General features: G+C 40.2%; 1 long non-coding RNA gene across 1 annotated transcript in view; it reads left to right on the top strand.

The window, feature by feature from the left end:
- The first annotated feature begins 892 nt into the window (after positions 1 to 892).
- LOC111546293 overlaps positions 893 to 25,893 on the top strand; it is an 84,163-nt gene continuing 59,162 nt past the window's right edge. The window contains exon 1 of the long non-coding RNA XR_002732716.2: positions 893 to 1,175. This is a non-coding gene — a long non-coding RNA (uncharacterized LOC111546293). The remainder of the gene's footprint in view (positions 1,176 to 25,893) is intronic.

The raw sequence follows: 25,893 nt of genomic DNA, 5'->3' as shown, positions 1-25,893 counted from the left end.
TATATTTATTGTTGTCATTGTTATTGTTAGATTGTTTTGTCCCAAAGGTATAACCAGTATGTGGTCACTATAGTAAATATATAAATTACAGAAAAAGAATAGGAAGAAGAAGAAAATTACTCCGATTCCACCTAAAGATAGTGACTGATTTGGGGGTATTTCTTTTTGCTCTTTATTTCTATGTAGTGTTGTTTGTTTCACATATTATAATACTGCATCCTACCTTTTTCACTTATAAGCATTTTTTCCATTTCACCATGAACTCTTTTTAAATAACGTGTGTAATGCTTGCACAACATTCCATGGCGTGCTATAGCATTTCAGATAGAACATTGCTTGGTGGAGGAGACAACAGTATACACGTAGAGTAAGATTAGATTATGTTCTCAAATTAGTTAGGCAAGAATGTAAAATCTGATAGGCAGCAAGGTGTCCTCAGAGAGGGGGAGCAGATGCAGAATAAATCGGCATGGCTTCTCTTACTCTGTGCTGATCCTCATGAGGCAAGTGGCTGTAGCTGATATCCTTCATAGCAGGTTTCTGGATCTGGAAAGCTCCACAATCCTTTCACCACCCTTTTATATCCTTCTTGGAAGAATTTACACCAAAAAACTATGCATTTTTGTTGAAGATAATTATTACAGCATTGAACTTTTCTGGAACCAAATTCAGCAAAGAATAGGTGATGTTCTCATCTTGAAGGATGTATAGGGTATCAATTTATTGCCTCACAGCTACAAATTCACTCTTCATTGCCTGCTCTGAGAAAATGGATATGGGCCCTTTAAATATTTTTCTTTGCCAGATGGCACCATGTTTATCTTTGTCGGTAGAGGGTGCATGAGAGACATGATAGAAGGAAAGTGCTTTGCTTCCTGGTCTGACCTTTTTTATATACAAGCTCCTGGAATGCCTGTGGTTTCTCCAGCACCTGGGTCCTGCCAGCAACCAGCAGCACCCGGTGGCCAGCAGCATACTCTTTCACCTTTTCTTGGTTGACTTTGTGGAATGCTCCAAGGTGACGTCTCCCTGTGAACACCTTTCCTGACACCCTAAAAAGTGTCGGGAATTTCCAGCAAGTTCCAGAGAGCAGGTTTCCAGCAAGTTTGGTCAGTATGACACCACAGCAATTTCTCTGTCATTCATTGAACCTGGATTCTTCCCTCTTCAGTGAGGTGTGGATTTCAACCCTGGATTGGGAAGTGACTGGGGAGCCTTCCATGGGCACTGTATCCCAGCCCTGGGGGCAGTGACTGCTTCATATTCCCATATCCATTAGTGTTCTCTTCTTTTTTTTTTTTCAACTTTTATTTTAGGTTCAGGGGTACATGTGCAGGTTCGTTACGTGGGTAGACTGTGTGTGATGGGGGTTTGGTGTACAGATTATTTCATCACCCAGGTAATAACCATAGTACTTGACAGGTAGTTTTTCAGTCCTCACCCTCCTCTCACCCTCCACCCTCAAGTAGGCCCAGGTATTTATTGTTTCCTTCTTTCTGTCCATGTGTATTCAGTGTTTAGCTCCTACTTATAAGTGAGAATTTGAAGTATTTATTTTCTATTCTTTTGTTCATTTATTTAGGATACTGACCTCTAGCTCTATTCATGTTGCTGAAAAGGACAGCATTTCACTGTTTTTTTATGGTTGCATAGTATTCTGTGGTGTATATATACCACATGCTCATTATCCAGTCTCACATTGACAGGCATCTAAGTGGATTCCATGTCTTTGCTATTGTGAATAGTGCTGTGATGAACATATGCATGCATGTCTTTATGGTAGAATTATTTATGTTCCTTTGTGTATATACCCAGTAATGGGATTGCTGGGTCAAATGGCAGTTCTGTCTTAAATTCTTTGAGAAATCTCCAGACTGCTTTCCACAGTGGCTGAACTAATTTATGTTCCTAACAGCAGTGTATATGCATTCCCTTTGCTCCACAACCTCACCAGCATCTGTTATTTTTTGACTTTCTAGTAATAGCCATTCTGACTGGTGTGAGATGGTATCTCATTGTGGTTTTGATTTGCATTTCTGTAATGATTAGTGATATTGAGCTTTTTTTCATAGGCTTGTTGACTGCATGTATGTCTTCTTTTGAGAAGTGTCCGTTCATGTCCTTTGCCCATTTTTTAATGGCGTTGTTTGTTTTTTGCTTGTTAATTTATTTAAGTTCATTATAGATTCTGCATAGTAGACCTTTGGTGTATGGTTTGCAAATATTTTCTCCCATTCTGTAGGTTGTCTGTTTACTCTGTTGATAATTTCCTTTGCTGTGCAGAAGCTCTTTAGTTTAATTAGATCCCACTTGTCAATATTTGTTTTTGTTGCAATTGCTTTTGAAGTCTTTGTCATGAAATTTTTGCCAGGGTCTATGTCCAGAGGGTACTTACTACGTTTTCTTCTAGGGTTTTCATAGTTTTAGGTTTTACATTTAAGTATGTAATCCATCTTAATTTTTGTATATGGTATAAGGAAGGGGTCTAGTTTCCATTTTCTACATGTGGCTAGCCAGTTATTCTAGCACCATTTATAAAATAGAGAATCTTTTCCCCATTGCTTGTTTTCATTGACTTTGTTGATGATCAGTTGTAGGTTTCTGGCTTTATTTCTGAGTTCTCTAACTTGTTCCATTGGTCTATGTGTCTGTTTTTGTATCAGTATCATACTGTTTTGATTACTGTGGCCTTGTAGTATAGTTTGAAGTTAGGTAGTGTGATGCCTCCAGCTTTATACTTTTTGCTTAGGATTTCTTTGGCTATTTGGGCACTTTTCTGGTTCCATATGAGTTTTAGAATAGTTTTTCTAATTCTGTAAAAATTGTCATTGGTAGCTTGATAGGAATAGCATTGAATATATAAGTTTCTTTGGGCAGTATGGCCATTTTAACAATATTGATTCTTCCTATCCACGAGCATGGAATATTTTTCCATTTCTTTGTGTCATCTCTGATTTCTTTCAGCAGTATTTTGTAATTCTTGTTGTAGGGATCTTTTACCTCCCTGGTTAGCTCTATTGCTACGTATTTCTTTGTGTTGCTATTGTGAATGGGATTGCATTTAAAAAAATAATTTTAAAAATTTTGGGGGGTACATATTAGGTGTACATATTTATGAGGTACATGAGATGCTTTGGTATAGGTATGTAATACATAATAATCATGTCATACAAAATTGGCTATTTATCCCCTCAAGTATTTATCCTTTGTATTACTATTTTAGTTATTTTAAAATAACTAAAATTATACTCTTTTAGTTATTTTAAAATAACTAAAATTATACTCTTTTAGTTATTTTTAAATGTACAATTAAATCATTATTGACTATAGTCCCCCTATTATGCTGTCAAATACTAGGTCTTATTCTTTCTTTCTATTTTATTTTGTATCCATTAACCAACCCCACTTCTTCCCTGCCCTCCCACTACCCTTCCCAGCCTCTGGTAACTATCCTATTCTCTATCTCCATGAGTTCAATTGTTTTGATTTTTAGATTCCACAAATAAGTGAGAACATATGATGTTTGTCTTTATCTGCCTAGCTTATTTCATTTAACATAATGACAGCCAGTTCCATCCATATTGTTGCAAGTAACAGAATCTCATTCTTTTTTTATGGCTGAATAGTACTCCATTGTGTATAAGTGTGACATTTTCTTTATCCATTCTTCTGTTGATGGACACTTAGGTTGCTTCTAATCTTGGCTATTGTTAACAGTGATACAACAAACATGATAGTGCAGATATCTCTTCAATATACTGATTTTTTTTCTTTTGGTACATATCCAGAAGTGGGATTGCTGGATCATATAATAGCTCTATTTTTAGTCTTTCAAGGAACCTCCAAACTGTTTTCCATAGTGGTTGTACTAATTTACATTCCCACCAACAGTATATGAAGGTTCCCTTTTCTCCACATCCTTACCAGCCTTTGTTTTTGTCTGACTTTTGGATAAAAGCCATTTTAACCGGAGTGAGATGATATCTCATTATAATTTTGATTTGCATTTCTCTGATGATCAATGACGTTGAGCACTTTTTCATATGCCTGTTTGCCATTTGCATGTCTTCTTTTGAGAAATGTCTATTCAAATATTTTGCCCATTTTTAAATCAGATTATTAGATTTTTTTCGTATAGGGTTGTTTGAGCTCTTTATATATTCTGCTTATTAATCCCTTGTCAGATGGGTGTTGCAGATATTTTCACCCATTCTGTGGGTTGTCTCTTCACTTTGTTGATTGTTTCTTTTGCTGTGCAGAAGCTTTTTAACTTGATGTGATCCCATTTGTCCATTTTTTCTTTGGTTGCCTGGGCTTGTGGGGTACTACTCAAGAAATTTTTGCCCAGACCAATGTCCTGGAGAGTTTCCTCAATGTTTTCTTGTAGCAGTTTCATAATTTCAGGTCTTAGATTTAAGTCTTTAATCCATTTTTATTTGATTTTTATATAAGGCGAGAGATAGGGATCAGGTTTCACTCTTCTGCATATGGATATCCAGTTTTCCCAGCATCATTTATTGAAGAGACTGTCTTTTCCCCAGTGTGTGTTCTTGGCACCTTTGTTGAAACTGAGTTCATTGTAGGTGTGTGGATTTGTTTCTGGGTTCTGTACTGGTCTATGTGTCTGTCTTTATGCCAGTACCATGCTGTTTTGGTTACTCTAGCTCTGTAGTATAATTTAAAGTCAGGTAATGTGATTTTCCAGCTTTGTTTGTTATTGTTGTTGTTCAGAATAGCTTTGGCTATTCTGGGTCTTTTGTGATTCCATATAAGTTTTATGATTTTTTTTTCTATTTCTATGAAAATTTCATTGGTATTTTGATAGGGATTGCATTGAATCTGTAGATTGCTCATGGTAGTATGGACATTTTAGGAATATTGTTTTTTCCAGTCCACGAACATGGAATATCTTTTCATCTTTCTGTGTCCATTTCTTCCATCAGCGTTTTATACTGTTCATTGATTTACAATTTTCATTGTAGAGGTCTTTCATTTCTTTGGTTAATTCCTAGATATTTGGAATTGCATTTGTGATTTGGCGTTCAGCTTGAATGTTATTGGTATACAGAAATGCTACTGATTTTTGTACATTGTTTTTGTATCTTGAAGTTTTACTGGAGTTGTCTACCAGAACTAGAAGCTTTTGGGCGGAGACTATGGGGTTTTCTAGGATTAAATAATATCATCTGTGAAGAGAGATAGTTTGACTTCCTCTGTTTCTACTTGGATGCCTTTTAATTCTTTCTCTTGACTAATTGCTCTGGCTAGGACTTCCAGTATGCATTTAATATGAGTGGTGAGAGTTGGCATCCTTGTCTTGTTCTGGTTCTTAAGGGGAACACATTCAGCTTTTGCCTGTTCAGTATGATGTTGGCTGTGGGTTTGTCATAGATGGCTCTTATATTTTATGCATAATTTGTTGAGGATTTATAACATGAAGAGATGTTGGATTTTATTGATAGCCTTTTCTTTGTCTATCGAAATGATGATGTGGTTTTTATTTTTACTTCTCTTTATGTGATGAATCACATTTATTAATTTGTGTATGTTGAATCAACCTTGCATCCCAGGAATAAAGCCGACTTTATTATGGTGGATTAGCTTTTTGATGTGCTGCTGGATTCGATTTGATAGTATTTAGTTGAGGATTTTTGCATCTGTGTTCATCAGGGATATTGGCCTGATGTTTTGTGTCTGTGTGTATCTGCTAGGTTTTGATATCAGAATGGTGCTGACCTCAAAGAGTGAGTCAGGGAGGAGTCCTTTCTCTTCAATTTTTGGGAATAGTTTCAGTAGAATTGGTACTGGCTCTTCATTATACGTCTGGTAGAATTCAGCTGTGTAGCCATATGGGTCAGGGCTTTTTCTGATTGGTAGGTTTCTTATGACTGATTCAATTTTCGAACTCATTATTGGTCTGTTCAGGATTTTAATTTCTTCCTGGTTTAATCTGGGAGGTTGTATGTTTTCAGTATTTATTCATTTCTTCTAGGTTTTCTGGTATGTGTACATAGAGGTGTTTATAATAGTATCTGAGAAGTTTTTCTATTTCTGTGTGGTCAGTGCTAATTCCCCCTTTGTCCTTTCTGATTGTGCTTTTTTGAGTCTTCTCTCTTTTTTTCTATTAATTCTAACTAGTGGTCTATCAATCTTATTTATTATTTCAAATACCAACTTTAGGTTTTTTGACCTTTTGCATGTTTTTTCACATCTCAGTTTTATTCAGTTCAGCTCTGATTTTGTTTGTTTGTTTGTTTTTCTTTTGCTAGCTTTTTTTCTTCTTCTTGTTTTTCTGGTTCCTCTAAATGTGATGTTAGGTTGTTAATCTGAGATCTTTCTAACTTTCTGATGTGGTCATTTAGCACTATAAACTATCCTCTTAACACTTCTTCAGTTGTGTCCCAGAGATTCTGGTATGTTGTATCTTTGTTTTCATAAGTTTCATATAATTTTTTTATTTCTGCCTTAATTTCACTGTTTGCCCAAAAGTCATCTATGAGACAGTTGTTTAGTTTTCACATAATTGTATTGTTTTGAGAGATATTATTAGTATTGATTTCTATTTTTATTTTGCTGTCTTCCAAAGTCTTGGTTGGTATGATTTTGATTTTTCTTAATGTGTTAAGAATTGTTTTATGGCCAAGCATGTGGTTGATTTTAGAGTATGTGCCATGTGCAGATGAGAAGAATGTATATTTTGTTGTTGTTGGATGGAGTGTTTTGTAGATGTCTGTTAGGTCTATTTGGTCATGTTGTGTTTAGGTCCTAAATATTTTTGTTAGTTTTCTACCTCGATGTTCTATTACTGTCAGTGGGGTACTGTATTAGTCTGTTCTCACACTGCTGTAAAAAACTACCTGAGACTCGGTAATTTATGAAAAAAGGAGGTTAAATTGACTCACAGTTTGTAGGTTGTACAGGATGCATGACTGGGAGGGCTCAGAAATCTTATAATCATGGCAAAGGCAAAGGGGAAGCAAGCACATCTTACCATGGCAGAGCAGGAGAGAGAGAGAGAAGAGGAAAGTGCTACACACTTTCAAACAACCAGGTTTCTTGATAATTCACTCATGATCATGAGAATAGCAAGGGGGAAGTTTGCCCCTCGTGATACAATCACCTCCCACCAGGCCCCTCTTTCAACACTGTTAATTACAATTTGATATGAGACTTGGGTGGGGACACAGTGTCAAACCATATCTTTCCACCCCTAGCCCCTCACAAATCCCATTTCCTTCTCCCATTTCAAAGTACAATCATGCTTTCCCAACAGTCCCGCAAAGTCATAAATAATTCCAGCATTAACTCAAAAGTCCAAGTCCAAAGTCTCATCTGAGACAAGGCAAGTCCCTTCTGCCTCTGAGCCTTTAAAATCAAAAGCAAGTTAGTTACTTTCAATATATAATGGGGGTATAGGAATTTGGTCAATAGATGTGTTCTAAGAGGGAGAAATCAGCCAAAACAAGGAGGCTACAAGTCTAAAACCCAGCAGGGCAGTCATTAAATCTTAAAGTTCTAAAATAATCTCCTTTGACTCTATGTCTCACATCCAGGCCACACTGATGCAAGGGGTAGACTCCCAAGGCCATGGACAGTTCTGTCCCTGTGGCTCTGCAGTTCCCACAGCTGCTTTCATGGGCTGGCATTGAGTGCATGCAGCTTTTCCAGGCACATGGTGCAAGTTGTTGGTGGGCCTGCCATTCTGGGGTCTGGAGGATGGTGGCCATCTTCTCACCGCTCCATTAAGCAGAGCCCCAGTGGTGACTCTGTGCTGCCCTAGTTGAGGTTCTCCATGAGGGCTCTGCACCACAGCAGACTTCTGCCTAGACATCCAGGCATTTCCATACATCCTCTAAAACCTAGGCAGAGACTCCAAAACCTCAACTCTTAGCTTCTGCACACCTGCAGGCTCAGCACCACATGGAAGCCATCAAGGCTTCGAGCTTTCACCCTCTGAAGTAATGGCCTGAGCTGCACATTGGTCCCTTTTAGCCATGGCTGAACCTGGAGGGGCTCAGATGCAGGGCACCATGTTCTGAGGCTGCACAGAGCAGCAAGACCCTGGGCCTGACCTATGAAACAATTTTTTCCTCCTAGGTCTTCAGGCCTGTGATAAGAGGGGCTACCATGAAGGTCTCTGAAATGCCCTGGAGACATTTTCCCCATTGTCTTGGCAGTTAACATTCAGCTCCTCTTTACTTATGCAAATTTCTGCAGCCTTGAATTTCTTTTCTGAAAATGGGTTTCTTTTTATACTGCGTGGTTGGGCTGCAAAGTTTCCAAACTTTTTTTTTTTTTTTTTGAGACAGAGTCTCACTCTGTTGCCCAGGATGGAGTGCAGTGGTGAGATCTTGGCTCACTGCAATTTCTACCTCCTACATTCAAGTGATTCTCGTGCTTCAGCCTCCTGAGTAGCTGGGATTACAGGCATGCACCAACACACCTGGCTATTTTTATATTTTTAGTAGAAATGGAGTTTTGCCATGTTGGCCAGGCTGGACTCAAACTCCTAGCCTCAAATGATCTTCTGGACTTAGCCTCCCAAAGTGCTGGGATTATAGGCATAAGTCACCACACCCAGCCCAAATTTTCGAAACTTTTATGCTTGCTTCCATTTTAAATATAAGCTCTAGTTTTAGGTCATTTCTTTCTTTATGCAAATAAGCCTAGGCTTTTAGAAGCAGCCAGGTCATACCTGGAACACTTTCCTGCTTAGAAATTTCTTCCATCAGAAGAAATTTCATCTCTCTCAAGTCCAAAGTTCCACAGATCTCTAGGGCAGGGGCACAATGCCACTAGTCTTTTTGCTAAAGCATAGCAAGAGTGAAAAATAATTACTCCAGTTTCTAGTAAATTCCTCATCTCCATCAGAGACCACCTCAGCCTGGACTTCACTGTCCATATCACTATCTGCATTCAGGGCACAATTACTCAACAATCTCTAGGAAGTTCCAAACTTTCCCTCATCTTCCTGTCTTCTTCTGAGCCCTCCAAACTGTTCCAACCTCTGCCCATTACCCAGTTCCAAAGTCACTTCCACATTTTTGTGTATCTTTACAGTAATGCCCCACTTCTCTGGTACCAGTGGTGGAATGGCTTTTTGAAATCACAATCACAACACCAACTAGGTGTGACAATACTTTACAAGGCTGGGGCAAATTTCTCCACAAGGCTGTGTGTGCTCTGAATCAGCATCCAATATGTGGTACTGTTTTCCCCAGGATTCACGGGTTCAGGAATCAAGGGGTGGAAGTGGAAGTAGCACCATTCACCATCACCCCTAGTGACCCACTAGCAAAATTTTTACTTCCTTTTCCCATGACATTATCTTCTACTTCTAGAAGTCTTATTTCCAAAGGAAGGAATGCTGCCACCGGGAGACACAACAGTGATTCCATTAAACTGGAAGTTAAGATTGCCACCTGGCCACTCTGGCCTCCTCTTGCCTCTAAGTCAACAGGCTAAGAAGGGAGTTACAGTGCTGGCTGAAGTGATTGACCCAGACTATCAAGATGAAATAAGACTACTACTCTACAATGGAAGTAAGGAAAAGTATTTCTGGAATACAGGAGATCCCTTAGGGCGTGTCTTAGTATTACCATGCCCTGTGATTAAGGTCAATGGAAACTACCACAACCCAATTCAGGCAGGACTGCAACTGGCCAAGACCCCTCAGGAATGAAGGTTTTGGTCACTCTACTAGGTAAAAAAGCATGACCAGCCAAGGTGCTTGCTGAAGGCAAAGGGAATACAGAATGGGTAGTAGAAGAAGGTAGTTATGAATACCAGCTATGATCACATGACCAGTTACAGAAATGAGGATTGTAATTGTCATGACTATTTCCTCCTTATTTTGTTATAAATATGTTTGTGCATGCATACACCTGCACTGAGAAAATGTCTTCATTTTATTTCTCTTCTTTTGCCTTTATCATGTAATGTAAGACTTATTGACGTCATATCAGCATTTAAGTGTTTTTAACTGTATGTAATAGCATTTAGGTTGATTAGTGTGCTTCTTGTTGTATGAAGGATACTTTGTATTATGTTAGGCATAATTATAACCTGTTATTGTCTTTACTTGGAGATTAAGTATGAATTCAGGAGATGTGTATGAGTGCCAAGTTGACAAGGGGTTGACTTGTGGTGGTCAATATGAGGTGACAACTTGATTGGATTGAAGAATGCCTAGATATCTGGTAAAGTATTGTTTCTGGGTGTGTATGTGAGGATGTTGCCAGAGGAGACTGACATTTGAGTCAATGGACTAGAAGAGGAAGACCCACCCTCAATGTTCAGTGGGCACCATCCAGTTGGCTGCCAGTGCAGTTAGAATAAAAGCAGGAGGAAGAAGGTGGGATAAGTTGGCTTGCTGTGTCTTCTGGCTTTCATTTCTTTCCTGTGGTGGATACTTCCTTTTGTTTCTCCTGCCCTTGGCCATCAGACTCCAGGTTCTTTTTTTTTTTTTTGAGATGGAGTCTTGCTCATCACCCAGGCTGGAGTGCAGTGGCGTGATCTCAGCTCACTGCAAGCTCCGCCTCCCGGGTTCACGCCATTCTCCTGTCTCAGCCTCCCAAGTAGCTGGGACGATAGGCTCCTGCCAACGCGCCCGGCTAATTTTTTGTATTTTTAGCAGAGACAGGGTTTCACCGTCTTAGCCAGGTTGGTCTCGATCTCCTGACCTTGTGATCCACCCGCCTCGGCCTCCCAAAGTGCTGGGATTACAGGCGTGAGCCACCACGCCCGGCCTGGACTCCAGGTTCTTAAGCCTTTTGACTCTTAGACTTCTGCCAGTGGTTTGTGAGGAGCTCTTGGGCCTTCAACCACAGACTGAAGGCTGCACTGTTGACTTTCTTGCTTTTGAGGCTTTTGGACTCAGACTGAGCCACTACTGGCCTCTTTGAGCCAATTCTCCCTAATAAACTTCCTTTCATACATACATATATCCTGTTAGTTCTGTCCCTCTGGAGAACCCTGACTAATACAGGTACTGATGTCTTCCACTATTATTTTGTGGTTATCTGAGTCTCTTCCTAGGTCTTTTAAAATTTGTTTTATGGATCTGGGTTCTCCAGTGTTGGGTGCAAATATACTTAGGATAGTTAAGTCTTTTTGAATTGAACCCTTAATCATTATGTAATGCCTTTCTTTGTCCTTTTTGTCTTTTGTCAGTTTAAAGACTGTTTTGTCTGAAATTACAGTGGCAACCCCTGCTCTTTTTTCTTTTCCATTTGCTTGGTTGATTTTTTTTTCCAGCCCTTTACTTTGAGCCTAAGGATATCATTGTAGATGAGATGGATCTCTTGAAGGCAGCATACAGTTGGGTCTTACTTCTTTATTTAACTTGCCATTCTTTACCTTTTAAGTGGGGTGTTTGGCCCATTTATGTTCAAGTTTAATATTGATATGTACAGATTTGATTCTATCATTGTGTTCTTAGTTGGTTGTTATGCAGACTTGATTGTATAGTTGCTTTATGGTGTCAATTGTCTATGTACTGAAGTGTGTTTTTGTGATTGCTAGTAACAGTTTTTTGTTTCCATATTTAGCACTCCCTTAAGGACCTCTTATAAGGCAGGTCTGGTGGTAATGCATTCCCTTAGCATTTGCTTGTCTGAAAAGGATTTTTTTTTTTTCATTTATGAAGCTTAGTTTCACTGGGTATGAAATTCTTGGTTGGAATTTTTTTCCTTTGAGAATGCTAAATATAAGCCCCCAGTCTCTTCTGGCTTGTAGCATTTCTGCTGAAAGGCCCACTGTTAGCCTGATAGGGTCCCCTATGTCGGTGACCTATCCATTCTCTCTAACTACCTTTAATATTTTTTCTTTTACTTTGGCCTTGGGAATCTGATGACTATGAGTCTTGGGGATGGTAATCTTATATAGTATTTCACAGAAGTTCTCTGAATTTCCTGAATTTGAATGTTTACCTCTCTAGTAATGTTGGGGGAGTTTTCATGGACAATATCCTCAAATATGTTTTCCAAGTTGCTTGTTCCCACTCCCTCTTTTTCAGGGATGCCAGTGAGTCATAAGTTTAGTCTCTTTACATAATATCATATTTCTCAGAGGTGTTTTTTTTCTTTATTTTGTCTGACTAAATTTTTTTTAAGAACCAGTCTTTGATCTCTGAGATTCTTACCTCAGCTTGGTCTATTCTGCTGTTAATACTTTTGATTTTATTATGAAATTCTTGAAGTGAGTTTTTCAGATCTATCAGATAAGTTTGGTTCTTTCTTAAAATGTCTATTTTGTCTTTTAGATCTTGTATCATTTTATTGGATTTCTTGGATTGGGTTTTGGCTTTCTCCTGAATCTTGATGATCTTGTCTGCTATCCAGATTCTGAATTCCTTGTCTGTCATTTCAGTCATTTCAGTATGGTTAAAAACCATTGCTGGGGAGCAAGTGAAGTCATATGAAAGTAAGAAGACACTTTGGTTTTGTGAGTTGCCAGAGTTCTTGCACTGGTTCTTTCTCATCTATATGGGCTGATGTTCCTTTAATCTTTGAAGTTACTGTCGTTTGGATGGGGCTTTTTGCTTTCTTTGATGCTTTGAGGGTTGACTGTGGTATAAATTGGATTCAGTTAACTGGTTTCATTGCTGGAAGATTTCAGGGGGCCACAACTCAGTTCAGCACAACTGGGCTGTGTGCTATAATCCTAGGCAGCTGGTAGCAGATCCACAGCTTTATTCTTTGGTACTTCAAGGTTAAGCACCTACTGCACTAGAGGGGCTGAAGTGTTCCCGGCCTGTTGGCAACAACAATCTGATGAGGGATGCTGGCAAAAGTGCTTCGTTGGAGCATGGCAGCAAGGTCCTTGCATGTATGTGTGCACTGGTAGGGGCAGGGCAGCAGAGTCTGTGCACACATGCTTGTGTCAGCAGCAGCAGGGCAGTGGAGTGTGCATGCACATGCATGGGCAGGGTCTGTCTCACAGGGTTATTGTGAGAGTTAAAAAGAGATAATACGTATAAACTGAAACCGTGCCTGGCACATCATAAGTATTCAATAAATATTATGTTATTATAAGTTAATCTGAGTGGATCTGACATTGAGTTTGGTTGGAGGGCCACAAATACAAACATAGTGCCTGACAGGAGCATATGCTACAGTTTACTTTGCCATTCCTGCATGGCAGACATTTTGTTGCTTTTGATGTTTTACTGTAATAAACAATGCTATGATTAACATCTTTGTGTGCAAAACCCATGTACTTGGGAACTTTATTTATAGGGGGGAATGGAAAGTCATTTGTCTTTAAGGAGGTGCTTCATTAACCGACATAGGTTTTTGGCCTCACCCAATATGGCAAGTAGAATTATCATAAAGTATAGAATAAATCATGTTGAGGATCTCAGTGACTCAAATTTTGCCAACTTCTCAAGAACCTCTTCCTAACTGCTTCTTAACATGTGACAAAGCAAAGTTTTTCTTTTGAGGAAATAATAATATTCAATACACAGTAAGTAATCTTATTATAATTTTTAGAATGTTCTTTGGCTCTAAGTTAGGCACCTTGAAAATGCCCATTCTGAGTTAATTAGTTAATTAAGTTAATCAATACTTATTCAAATGTCAAATGGTTTAGAAATTAAACAATTTTGGGATGGGACTTCAGGAATGACTTAATAGTTATATGACCTTTGGCAAGTTATTTTAACCTCTTTGCGTTAAGCAATTATTTTGGCCTCTCTGAGACTCAATTTCCTCATAAGTATAATAAAAATAATAATGCTTATGTTAATTAATTATTTATGCAACAATTATATATTGAGTTTCTATTACATGACAAGTACTTTTCTAGGTGCTTGGGATGCATCAGTTAAAAATATCTCCCTGTTCCAAAGGACCTTACATTATAGTGGTAGCGAGAACAGATGATAAATGATAAACATAATACTTAAATAAATTATATAGCATGTTAGAAAATGGTAAATGCAATGGAAATGGAAAACATAGAGTTGGATAAGAAGGATCAGGAGTGCATGGAAGGATCACCATTTTTAAAAGTCCTGTTATGGTAGGTCTCACTGGGGTAATATTTGAATAAAGATTTGAAAGAGGTAAGGCAGTCAGCCATGCAGCTATGTGAGGGAGAAGTATTCCAGGTAGAGAGAAGCAAGTAGAAGACCCTTATGTGGGAGCATGACAGGCATATTTTAGGAATAGTAAGGACAGTGTGGCTGAAGCAGAGTGTGTGAGGGGGAAGATGGTTGGAGACAAAGTTAGTGAGGTAACAAGTCCCAGATCATGTTGGACCTTCTAGGCATTGTCAGAGCTTCAGATTTTGCTCTGAGTGAAATGGAAAGTCATGGAGGGTTCTGAACAGAGGAACAATTGAACTTATATTTTATCAGAATCATTCTGACTTCTGAGTGAGGATAAACTCTGAGGGTACAGCTGATATTGTCACTCCTCCTTCCTGTGCCCCTTCCCATGGAGGATACAGCCTGGCAGCTGAAAATGTGAGGCAGTGACGGAGTTTGGGCAGCCATGCAGGGGCATAGGCTGGGGTTGGGGAGCTGCAGGCTGTGGATCAGCAGCTGAGGGAGTGGTGTGGAGGTGGTAGGTGGAAGACACAACCAGCATGGCGGGTGGTAGAGCGGGGAGAGGGAGTTGGTTACATTGAGCAAATTAGTAAATTGATGGTGAATGTAAGAATAATGGGAGCCAAGTTTTTCACTGCTGGAGAAGGAATTTATAAACAGAAATGAGGAAGGCTAGAAGGAACTCTAAAGTTGGACTGGAATTGGAGGTATCAGTATGAACATATGATTGTCTGTCTAGCAAACTAATTATAGATGTTTAAATGTGTGCCGTGTATATACACAACATGTCCAAGCTCTGTTCATCGAGAGGGCTTAGTAGCAATAACACCTTAGCAACAATTAGTACAATGAGTACCCAGACATTGGTTTCTAAAAACCATCTTTCACTGGAAGATGCCAAGGCTCTTTGGAGTAATGGCTGATTCCAGGTTGGTTGGGGTGGGGAGACTTGGAAAGTGTAAGATGAGCCTGCAGCATCTTGTACTGGACAATAAGGAAAGGCTCAGTGAATGGTGGGAACATTTCAAAAGGACACATGGGCTCCTATTGGTCAAATCAGGGAGAATTTTTGCATTAAAGAATAATAATGGATTACAACTCATTGAATAAAATAGAAATCCGTGAATCCATTCTGATACAAATGAATAAATGAATGAAAAGGGAAAGCTTGACTTTACTATAAAGTGCCAACTAATAAATGTATAAAGAATAATGGAAATAGTAAGTCAGTGTTTAGCAGTTTTCACAGATGTAGTTGCTTTGGGCTAAAGTCATCAATGAAGTCTGACAGAGGATGGATGCTAAGGCTGAAAGGTGAAGGTTTCACGAGGAACAGGATATTTTGACATATTCTGAGAATACCTTCCCCTAACATATAAATCAATTACAAAGGAAAAATGGTGAATTTAAGTGGGGAAAGCTGGCAGACATCAACATGACCAGGAGACCAAGGTAAGATAGGTTGACATTGTGTCACTTCTGCTGTGATGCACTGAAAAGAGAATGGCACTGTTTCTGTGGAATTCTTGCCCTGGTGAAGTGCCTGAGTCTGATCATAAGGAACTATCATCCTACAGGGGGTGATCCTACAGAATGTAACACTTCCTACTGTGCCAAGTGCATGGAAGATGGTGAAAGACTGAGACACTTCCAGATCAAAGGATTCTGAAGAGATATAACAGCTAACTGTGATGTGTTCTTGAAAAACACCTGAACCACAGAGGGAAAAGAGACATTTTAGGGACAATTAGCAACATTTGAATGGAATTTGATGGTAGTGTATCGATGTTGATTTCCTGATTCAAAGGGTTGTATGCTGATTATATAGGAGAGTGTTGTTGCTTTTGGAAAATTCACACTGAAGAGTACTTTTGGGGTGACAGAACATACCCTCAAAAGTTTCTGATTATGTAGTTAAAATTATTTTAAAATACTTATATTTTTAAAAGAAGGCTGTTGGAAGTAGAGATGATGATGATTTAGATCAGGGAGGTGACGTGGCAGTGGTGGGAAATGGTCAGACTTGGGATATATTTTGAAGATAGAACCAATAGAACTTCCTGATGAATTGGATATAGGTTATGAAAGAAAAATAGGAGGCAAGAATGATTCCAAGGTTTTGGCCTGAGCATCTGGAATGATATGTAAACTGTGGGTGAGACAGGTTTTTGGAGGGGGTATCAAGAGTACCGTATTGGATGAGTTGAGTCTGAGACACTCATTAGACATCCTCCTGATGAACATGTCGAGGCAGTTAGAGACCAGAATTGGAAGTTCAGGAAGGGATTTATGCTGGAGATAGAAATTTGGGAGTTGTCAGAAAGCAGATGGTATTTAAAGTCATGAGGGGATGAGATCACCAGAAGAGGAAATGTAGAGAAGAGGGCATTCTCAGGACTGCTTGGCAGGGGTATTTTCAGCCTAGGTAAACTCTGAAAATTTACTGAAAAATGTCCAACTTTGTAAAAATCCATGGCTAAAGTCTTCAAAGAGGTAACAGTTTGACATATGCAAAGAGGATTAACAACATAAAAAACAAGATTATTATAAACATTAAAGTTTACGTTGTGTTTACTATGTGTCAGGCACAATGTTGCTTTATATAGATTATCACATTTAGTCTTCATCTCAATCTTGTGAGGGGTAATATCATTTCTATTTTTCATGTGAGGAAACTGAGGCTTAAAGGATTTAAATAATTTGTTAAAGGTCTTACAGCTAGTAAATAGTGAGCCTGGGATTCATATCCTTGTGATCTGCCTACACTGCCTTCCGTTCTAATGGCTGCACTATCCTGCCTCAAGTACTGGACGAGGACAGAAAGAAGCCAGAAAGAAGCCTGTTATGGGGCTCTAGATCCCTCTTAACTGCCCAAAACAACCACATCAAAGCAACATTTTCACACACACCACACCACACACACACACGCACACACATGCACACACAATCAAGAGCCGAAGCCTTAGAAGATGTAAGAACATTCCATCTTTCAGGCTGACTGCCCCTCACTTACTGCCATGTCAGCTCCCTGAGAGAAGTCCTAGAAACTTTGGTGTGATTGGGGAAGGACTTACAGTGGAGGAAACCCATGTTTCCAAGGACCATGGTCCAACAATAGGCAATGGAAAGAGTACCCCAGGCTCCAAAGAGCAACATCAGCATCTGGGTTATGAACACAACCAACCCTGTGTTTTTAAGAGCTCTGTCTTTCCTGAAATATCCTTCTTTTGGCTTGCTGTTATTTGCCACTTTTACAAGCTACTGAGCCACATCACTGGTGTGAACAGTTTCAAAGCTTACATATTTCTTCTTGTAATCAGTTTAGTCGATCTTGTAACTATAAAGAGTGAAATGGTAAATCCTGAGCTCTCATTCTGAGTCAGAATTTGTGACAAGAACAACGTGCTTGTGCCCAAACAGAACCATGCATGTATGGTAATACAGCACTTGAAATTTATGTACTTCCTTTTATCCAAGGAACAGAAAGTGCTTCTATAAAATGGATTAAGAGCCAACTGTCTACAGCAGGCAATGGGAACAGTTCAAAAAAGGACTGCTGAGAGAATCATTTAATTTCTGCAAGGCCAGGGTTTGCACTAGACAACCATGTGTCCCAGTGTTTCACAGAAATGGTTCCAGGAGACCACTGCCATTTCAACCCCTCCTCAACAGGGATGAATTCAACTGCATCTTTGCCCACCAGTTGTATATGAAGACATTCTTTCATCCCTGCGGTTTAGTGCTGGTTGCTGCACAGGACTAGCCCCTGGTATTAGCTGAGGAGATCACCAGCAGAATGGATCCTGTCATTCCTTTCCACTGACTAACTGGTTGGCTCTTCTCCTTAGTAAGGGAGAGCCTTTATGATTCACTGTGCTAGCATGAAAAAACTCTAGTCTTGTAGATAAGGCCACTATAATTTATAACCCCACTATAAAATAGGATGGCTTCTCTATATCACACACTTTAAAATGTACATGCTGCAGTCGGTCCTTGTATTAGTTACCTATCGCTACATAACAAATTATTCAGAACTTAGTGCCTTAAAACGTTTATTATGTCCCAGTGTCTGTGGGTCAGGAATCCTGGCATGGCTTGACTGAGTCTTCTGCTTCAAGGCCTCTCTCAAGATCTTAGCCAGGGCTGTAGTCATCTCCAGGCTAGACTAGGGGAGGATTTGCTTCCAATAATGAGGTATTTGGCATGATTCAATTCTTTGAGGGCTATGAGACTAAGGCCCCAGTTTCTCACAGGCTGTTGGTTGGAGGTCTTCTTCATTCCCAAGAGAGAGCACCAGCACGAATGAAGTCACAGTCTTTTGTAACCTAATCACAGAAGTGACATCTCATCACCTTTGCCATATTCTATTTGTAGAAGCATGTCACCAGTTCACATTTAAGGGGAGGGACTTACCCAGGGCATGAAAACCAGAAGGCAAGGATCACTGGGAGCCACTTTGGAAGCTGCCTACCACTGTCCGACGTACATTGTCACACTTGTCCTTATAATGATCCTCCAATGCATTGTTAGTCCTCTCATTTCACAGATAGGGCAAGTTCTCAGACTTCAGTACTTGCACCTACTGACACTGACATTTATCTTTAGTGACTCATAGTGTTCATTCATGTATGCATTTATTCCATGACTATGATGTGAAAGTACAAAATATTAGGTATGCTACTGTACTAGGTGCCAGTAAGTTTTTATTCTTGGTAAAATATAGGTGTGTACAGCATCCTAGTAGTTCTTCAATGAATATTTCTTGAGAGTAAGAACTGTTCATAATATATATATATATATATGTATATAATAGTGCCTAATTTATTGTGTTACACCAATAGTAGGTGGTAGTAGTAATTGGTATTTATATTATTAGATATAAAAATTATATCATATATTATTACAAGAATATAATAATTCTCATGAGTTGTTAATCTATTTTTATAGTTTTGACATATATAACTGGGAGTCCTTTTCTGGTTTTTGAGGGTCTAGGATTCAATAACTTCTATTTCAGAGATGAATAAATACAGTTGAATAGTGGTTACGATATAGACGACACCCCAGAAACTGAAATGGAAAATTTCATTCTAGTCCTATTTATAGCCCAAACTCTATGTACAAACTACATGGGAAAAGCTCACATGTAACTTGAGTCAGCTCCACGTTAAACACACATTGAGTACCTGCCATAGGCATTAGCAAGGCTCATCATTGTATTGCTGGTGAGATCATGTACAAAAATAATTTTGCAAATTGAAAAGTACACATAAATATAAAAGAATTTTTTAAATTGTTTGTGCTGCTTCCTTAACTCAGGGAAGCCTACAAGGTGCCAAGTGCTGTGGTAAGTGCTTCTTAAAATGTTACTTAATCCTTCTTACAGCTGCTCTGAAAGGTAAGGTCAGAGCTCCTGGTTGCTGGTAGTTCAAAAAGGGTTCATTTCTGTCTGCTGAGAGGGCTCTGTGATCTGTGAGTCCGTGGTGGCCAAACACAGGGAGACTTCCAAGTGAAACCCTCCTTGATGACATAGTGAAACTGCGAGTTTATTGAAGTAGGAATACGCCCCCTCCTAACTTACCCCACACAGAAATAGATCTGTGCAAACATGCTTGTCCTTTTTAGGATGATACAATAACTTTTGAGATAATAGAAGATACTCTGGAATCTTGTGAGTCAGTGAGAGGAACTACTGGCATAGTAGTTCTTGACTAACAGAAAGGCAGGAGTTCTCACAGACTAGGTGTAGCCTAGAGACAGAGATTTGGCCATCTCTGACCTATGCAATTACTCAGGGGCCAAAAGGAAAGACAAGCCCAGTTTAATAAAACCCAACAGCAGGGATGTAGAGAATCAATAAATGTTGGTTGATGTCCACAGGGCAGCTTGGAAGCAACTGGAAGACCTTTTGCAGCTGGTTATTTTTGAACAACAATCTAAGATGTGTAAAAGCAGAAATAAAAATAACCGAAGAAAGGAGCCCTGACTTGCTGCCTTGAAATCTTGAGTGTGCTGTGGTTGATTTGTAGCTTTTTGCAGTATGGTCAAGATGATCCCTGACTCAATACCTCCTTTTCCTACCACCTGCCTCCCTGGGTAGGGGAGGGGAAAACCGTGCTAAAATATTCTATAGAACCAGTACTCTAAGAAGCAGCCTCTATAGCAACCAAGCAGGTAGGAGGTAGCTGCTGTAGTTTCTGTCTTTTACCTTTTTCCTCCAAATATCCAGATTTCTAAGGGGTGAGAAAACACAAACACCAAAAACATCATTAGAATTTTGGATTAAGCTATCTGCCTTGTCTCATTTGTGATACACCAGCTGATAATTGGGCTATATCTGAGTCTAAAAATAACACATAGTACATTAAAATAATATTCCTTGGCTACATTTCCAAAGTGGTATTCTGGGATTTCTGTGCATTAATCCTGTAACAATAACAGGATTTGGGCTTTTAACTCCCCTGGTGTAGCTTCGAAAATCTAGCCTAAAGCAGCTAATGTTGCCGTTTAAATCATCCTCTCACTATCCTTAGGGAAATGTGAAGATTAAAAAAATGACAGCCCAACTACTCAAATGACCTATACCTGGGAGAATAAGAGAAACAACCTATTTCCTCTCAGGAACTGGGCCGATCAATAGAAATATTTCAAAAGGACCATCATGCAATAAAGGCCTTGGAATTTGTATCCTACATCAGAGCACCCTAGATATTTCCAACATAGACCTATCAGGTTTTCCACGAGGGAGGGAGACACTGTAACAGTTGAATAACTGGAACTGAACTGGGTTGCACGTGTGTGAGCCTCTGTGTGTGTGTGTGTGTTTGTGTGTTTAGGAAAGGAAGGGAAAGGAGGCCATTATTATTGTGTATGTTTCTGGTAAACATTCTTTTTTCCCCACTGGAACTTGGGCGTATCTCAGAAATTAGGTGCTATTAATTGTTAATCGTGTCAGCTAAAAAAAAAAAAAAAAAAAAAAAGCATGTTCTAAAATATGCACACAGTTCTAAATTGAAGCTCTAAATAGCTCCAAATTGAAGTGGCAGGAATTTTTCAATGATACCATTAATTGCATTTCATTAATTGGGAAAAAGAGCTTTTGTGTAGCTGTGGTTATGATGGGCTGGATTTAATCAGCGTAGGTACCACTAACAGGCTGGCACTGCTTTTGGCCTGCAATGCCTTTGAAATTCTAAAACGGAAAAGGAGGCCAACACACTGAGCAATTATTTCAGAACAGATTGCCCGTTAACATTTCATAATATCACCGAAATACATCCTTTCTGGGACAGAGACTTGCTTTGGCTATGAACATCCAAGAGGTGGCAGCACCCCATGCTCCGTCGGCTTTCTGCATCCCTCCAGATGAGAGCTCACCGCAGAGGTCTCATCATTGCGTCACCTGAAAGCCAGTTTGGAGGACGGAGGTGGGGGGAGGTGATGGAGGCAAGATGTAGCATTTTGTATTTCAGTTCTTCTGGAAGAGTTCAGGAAACAGCTGCATGGATTGTTTTAAATGGACTTGAAAAGGTTTTTCTTTTCTTTTCCTCCCTGAAATCTACTGCCCTGTGCAATATCTTCCTATGAAGGCCACATGAGTGTACTTACGTGTTCTCTGGTTCACTCCCTGAGGGAGGAAGGAAGAGTTTCAATTGCCTGGGATCCCCTGAGACTCATTTTCGATTCCCTGCACTTGTCTTTTATAAACACAGGAAGGTGGGATGAAGATGGCATTACTGACAATTATTTTTTGAGCATGTATGTGTGCAGGGCACTGAACACATCATCAAGAATGTGATACAGTTGCCTGCTAGGATACTTCTCTTCTTCCCTAACCGTTCCTCCAGGTCCCCCCATACACACAGAAATCCCATGCTAAAAATATTTTACACAACAAATAGCTGTTGAGATGACATCAAACCCTGAACAATAAGGAGCAGTATAACCTTACGTGCTAGGTGTCATGTGCCTGATAGGAAAAGCATCTGGTGACACGGGTGAAGGAGCATCAGAGCTGGTCTAGCCTGGCCAGTGTCCAACTATCTGTGGAAACTGGCCCTCGTCATGCTAGGAAGCATGAGGGCAAGAGCTGGAATACACTGAGGCAACCTTGCTGTTGGGGGTGATTGGCAGCTATTGGGGGTTAGAGACAGGACTATCATGGGAAAGTAGTGTGCAAAATGCCACAGGAGGCTGGAGCTGGGCTCAGCAACAGTCTGGGGTCCAGCACAGCTCAGCCGTGGGCCTACCGCCATCCTATCCAGCATAGGGACTTTGCCTCTGTGTACACCACTACTACTGCTTGGCCTCACCTTCAACTCTGTGTACCTTTTCCTTAACTCATTTCTTCAGCTTAGTCTTGACCTTGACACCCTCGTACCCTCTGTCCCGTAGCTTTCCTACATGGCACCTGCTCTCTGGGTACATCTTTTTAGCTTCTGGTCCCACTAACAATTCAGTGACTATTTTCCCTGTATTTCCTGGTTAATTTTGAGGGAAGCGTGGAGGGGGAAGGGAAGGAGGAAGGGAAGAGAGACTCATTGGCTGAGTTAATTGCATTCTCCCTGTCTGAAAAGAGCTTTGGAGGCCAGGCCACCTCCCAGGGGATGAGTTAGGCTCTGCTTGACCACCTTTGAGTCACTTTGAGACCTGTGCAGGGCTGTTCCCCAGCCTGGGCTGTGGGCATGGTTGTTCCCTTCAGGGGGACTGTGGATGTGGTGGACGCCAGTTTTGACGTATTGCCCCTTTCTCCATACAAAGGAAGGCTCAACGATGCTGGATATCCTGGTGTCAGGGTACTACCCTAGGTACTCTAGGTACTTCCTAGAGTTGCTCAGATTCTAGGAAGAGAGAAAGAAACCTCTTTTCTTCTTTACAAGAAAGCAGTCATGAAGCTTGGAGAATACACTTGAGAGTGATAATTTACACTCAATCTTCAATGATTCCAGAAACTTGGGGAAAGAGATACAGATGCTTCATTTGAACAATGATGCCATGTATTTTGTATAGCACAGCTTGGTTTGGACTAGGCTGAGGGAGGGGAGTGGCTGAATTAGATACCAGTCTCCTTGTTATAGTCAAGTCTTCCTTAATAAGGTCTCAAGCTTGCATTTTAATCCAAAGACAGATTCGCGAGTGCTACCTCTTGGTGCTACTTCTAGGCGCCATGACATATGCAGCAATGAGCTCCTCACCTGTTGCCCAGTGCATTGGCAGCATCCCTGGTTGATGCAGCCAAGCCATCTGGAGCAGGGCAAGGAGGGGCACACAGAGTATGACAGCCAGATAGCTGCCAGATGCTGCATTTTCTTGGCCTTCCTCTAGTCCTTTCACTGTTATGCTGAGGGCATGTGGCAAAACAAGGCAGGCCCCATGAGGCAGCTTATTTGCTTTTGGCTACCTCCAATTGAACCACCAAGAACTTGAGGAGCTTTTTCTTCTTCAGCTATTTTTCTCGAGAGCCTGAACATCCCCTCCATCTCTTCCACTTGTAGCACTTGTAGTCAGTCTCAGCCATAAGCCACTGACAAGAGTGTATTAACTGCAGCAGGTGTGAGGATGAAGCAAGGGGGAAACCACGGTTAGTATTCAGAGGCGACTGAGCCCCTTCAACACATAGATAGGGATTTCTATATATGGTGAATTTTGTCACTAAGTGCTCTATTTTATGGCATCCTATTTATCAGTATTTGAAGCTTTTATTTAACAATTTTATTATGTGGTCCTCTCTGGTGTTGAGTTTTGAGCTCACTAATTAGATCATTAATTTCCTTGAAAGAAAGACAGGGCTTCTATACTCCTAAGCATTTCCTGCAATGTGTAGCACAGTGTTGTCATTTTATAAGGAATTGGCACTCAGTGGGTATTTGTTAAATTGATTTGACCCAATCTCAATTTCATGTTCAGCTCCGGAGATTTCTTATTAAGCTCCAAGGAGTCTAGATCCTTTCTGGTCATCTATACATGAAGGTATAAATTCATTCTGACCAATTTTCCAACTTTAACTTTCTACTCCACACTTCAGGAAGAACAGCACCCGAGACATGACTTCTTCAGGGACTTGGAATTCCAGATTTCCCATGGGATTCAAGGCATCTGGGAGTTTGACTTCCTAATTTTTACTTTTCATCTCTGTCCCCTTGAAGTTAAGCATGGTCATGTGACTTACTTTGGCTAATGAAATATCAGATGTAATGTGTGATAACCTCCTTTGCCAAACTAATCTCTTTTCCCAGAAGGATAGGTGAAGTTATGCAGTGGTAACAACAGCTTCCAAAACTTAGTCGAGATTCTGTTTGACAGAGTGGCTCGGGGACCCAACTGACAGTCTGTCCTCTCAGTGTGTGCTGTCGGGATCACTGTGGCAGGGGAAGCTGGCATGGATAATCGTTCACCAACTCTTCACTAACTCTTCCACCCTGAAGTGACACACATTACAACAGATAGTTCATTAGCCAAAGTAAGCCACATGGCCATGCTTAACTTCAAGAGGATGGAGAAGTGCAGTCCTTCCCTGGCTCTGGAAAAAACCCAAAACCAAAACTACTGGTGACCTCTGTAGAACTGACCACACCTCCTCAGAGAGCCCAGAAGTTGCTGTCTTTCAATTCATTCTTTAATAAGGCATGGGATGACCCTTGGGAATAATATAAATACTTTATCTTTTGAGGTTCACAGGAGTTATGAAACAAACCCGTAGTAAAGATGATTTATGTATTAATAATTAAAAATTAGATTTTTAAATATTATGTAAATATCAGGCTTTTTTTCCCCAAATCAGTGATCAGCGGTAATCAGTTGTAGCGCTCTCCAAATGCCATCTAAACAGATGGCTGATGGAAGTGATTGGAGGTGTTTAGAGTTGCCAGCCCTTCTTATGCTTCTGATGCATCTTACTCCTCACAGTCACTCAAAGGCCCAGTAGCTCAGACTTTCTCCATCATCAGAGCCACTTCAGACTCCTGGGCTCTGGGGATCTGATCTTTATTCCCTGCCCTGTGATTGACTCTGTCAGTCACAAAGCAAGGCTCCAGGTTCTTCAAAAGCAAGCAGGGAGTCATCCAGACTCACTCAGTCGTCCTGTGTTCTACACTCACTCCATAACTTCCCTCCTTCCAAAGATACAATTCTAGGCCAGGTTCAGTGGTTCATGCCTATAATCCCAGCCAGGGCAGGGGAGTCATTTGAGGTCAGGAGTTTGAGACCAGCCTGGCCCACATGGTGATACCTGTCTCTACTAAAGATATAAAAATTAGCCAGGCGTGGTAGTGCATGTCTGTAGTCCCAGCTACTTGGGAGGCTGAGGTGCGAGAATTGCCTGAACCCAGGAGGTGGTGGTTGCAGTGAGCCAAGATCGCGTCACTGGGCGACAGAGTAAGACTCTCTCAAAAACAAACAAACAAAAAACCAAAAACAAAGATACAATTCTAACCATAAGAACCAGGAGTATATTCACAAGTGTAATGAATTTGGTAGCCAATGCTCTTTTAACCCAAGTCAATGGACTATTACTCTGACATGCCAAGAGCCAACCATGATATGATTGAAAGAGCTTTTGCATTATAATATAAAGACTGGTTCAACTCCCAGCTCTGCCATGTTCTAGCTGTGTTACCTTGGAAAAATCACTTGGCCTCTCTAAATCTTCATTGGTAAAATTAGGATAATTACACTTACCTTCTAGGATGGAGTTTCCTATTGATAAAATGTAAATTATAATGCCTACCTCTTGGGGTCATGGAGATTTAAATTATTTTGACAAAGAGAATTTATGGGAAAAATATATACGTATAAGTATGTATATCCCAAGCTGGGAACTTCTTCCCTCCTTTTTTGCTTGC

Source organism: Piliocolobus tephrosceles, chromosome 3, assembly GCF_002776525.5.
Source record: "Piliocolobus tephrosceles isolate RC106 chromosome 3, ASM277652v3, whole genome shotgun sequence".
Lineage (NCBI taxonomy): Eukaryota > Metazoa > Chordata > Mammalia > Primates > Cercopithecidae > Piliocolobus > Piliocolobus tephrosceles.
Note: the sequence above shows the minus strand (reverse complement) of the source record. Positions and strands in the feature narration are given on the sequence as shown.